The following is a 2,301-nucleotide window of genomic DNA, read 5'->3' as shown; positions in this document are numbered from 1 at the left end:
AGGTGACTCGGCGAGTTAGCCCGCTAATGCGACTTGGGCGGGCCGACCTGGCGAACGAACTTAAAGAGGCGACTTGGGCGGGCTGACCTGGTGAGCGAACTTAAAGAGTTGACTTGGCAACGTACTTGAACAACCAACTTGGTGAGCTGACATGGTGAGTGGGCTTAGAGAAGCAACTCGGCGGGGCGACTTGATGAACGGACTTAAAGGGTCGACTTGGAGGGTGACTCAATGAACGGACCTAAAGAGTTGACTTGGTGAGAGTACTTGGCGGGGTGAACTGATGAACGGACTTAAAGAGTCGACTTGGTGGGAGTACTTGGTGGGCCGACTTGATGAACGGACTTATAGAGTCGACTTGGTGAGAGTAGTTGTTCTGGCGACTTGATGAACGGACTTAAAGAGTCGGCTTGGCGGGGTGACTTGATGAAAGGACTTAAACAGTCGACTTGGTCGGGTGACTCGATGAACAAACTTAGAGGGTCGACTTTGCGGGGTGATTTGATGAACGGACCTAAAGAGTTGACTTGGTGAGAGTACTCGGTGGGGTGACCTGATGAACAGACTTAGAGAGTCGACTTGGTGAGATTCGACTTGGTGAGAGTCCTTGGTGGGCCGACCTGGTTGGGTGACTTCGTGAACTGACTTAAAGAGTCGACTTGGTGGGGTGACTTCATGAACGGACTTCAAGGGTCGACTTGGCGAGGTGACTTGATGAACGGTCCTAAAGAGTTGACTTGGTGAGAGTACTTGGTGTGGTGACTTGATGAAAAGACTTAAAGAGTCGAATTGGTGAGAGTACTTGGTGGGGTGACTTGATGAACGCACTTGAAGGGTCGACTTGGTGGGGTGACTTTATGAACGGACCTAAAGAGTTGACGTGGTGAGATTGCTTGGTGGGGTGACTTGATGAACATAGTTAAAGAGTCGACTTGGTGAGAGTAGTTGGTCGGGTGACTTGATGAACGCACTCGAAGAATCGACTTGGTTAGAGTACTTGGTGGGGTGACTTGATGAACGGACTTAAAGATTCGACTTGCTGGGCCGACCTGGCGGGGTGACTTGATGAACGGACTTAGAGAGTCGACTTGGTGAGAGTACTTGGTGACTTGGTGGGCCGACCTGGCCAGGTGACTTGATGAACAAACTTCAAGAGTCGACTTGGCGAGAGTACTCGGTGGGCTGACCTGGTCACGTGACTTGATGAACGGACTTAAAGAGTCGACTTGGTGGGCCGACTTGGCCGGGTGACTTGATGAACGAACTTAAAGAGTCGACTTGGTGGGCCGAACTAGCGGGGTGACTTGGTGAGAGTACTTGGTGGGCTGACCTGGCAGGGTGACTTGATGAACGAACTTAGAGAGTCGACTTTGTGAGAGTACTTGGTGGGTCGAACTGGTGGGGTGACTTGATGAACGAACTTAAAGAGTCGACCTGGTGAGAGAACTTGGTGGGCCGAGCTGGCGAGGTGAATTGATGAACGAACCTAAAGAGTCGACTTTGTGAGAGTACTTGGTGGGCCGACCTGGCGGGGTGAGTTGATGACCTAACTTAAAGGGTCGACTTGGTGAGAGTAGTTGGTGGGCCGACCTGGCGGGGCGACTTGATGAACGAACTTAAAGAGTCGACTTGGTGAGAGTACTCGGTGGGGTGACCTGATAAACAAACCTAAAGAGTCGACCTGGTGAGCCGACTTGGCAGAGTCAGCTTCCTTGCGCCTCGCGAGTTTTCCCAACCCGCCAACTCGCACACATGTTAGACTCCTTGGTCCGTGTTTCAAGACGGGTCGGATGGAAAGCCCGCTGGCCAGCGCCACGAGCGCACAGGTGCCCGAGAGCCCGCCGTAAAGGCGCGCGCTTCGCTCCTCGACCGCCGCGACGGAAGTATTTGTGCGACCAGAAGGTCGCGCTTGTGCCGCCGTGACAGCCCGCGCTGGCACGTCCCCCGAACCGAGCGGCGGACCGGCTCACACCGTTCCGCATCCGACCGGGGCACATCGCCGGCCTCCATCCGCTTCCCTCCCGGCAATTTCAAGCACTCTTTAACTCTCTTTTCAAAGTCCTTTTCATCTTTCCCTCGCGGTACTTGTTCGCTATCGGTCTCTCGCCCGTATTTAGCCTTGGACGGAATTTACCACCCGATTAGGGCTGCATTCCCAAACAACCCGACTCGCCGACAGCGCCTCATGGTGTGACAGGGTCCGGGCCCGACGGGGCTCTCACCCTCTCCGGCGCCCCCTTCCAGGGGACTTGGGCCTGGTCCGTCGCTGAGGACGCTTCTACAGACTACAATTCGACAGGC

This window comes from Cupressus sempervirens, chromosome 1 (genome assembly GCF_028749045.1).
Source record: "Cupressus sempervirens isolate cs-2001-9-10 chromosome 1, ASM2874904v1, whole genome shotgun sequence".
Lineage (NCBI taxonomy): Eukaryota > Viridiplantae > Streptophyta > Pinopsida > Cupressales > Cupressaceae > Cupressus > Cupressus sempervirens.
Note: the sequence above shows the minus strand (reverse complement) of the source record.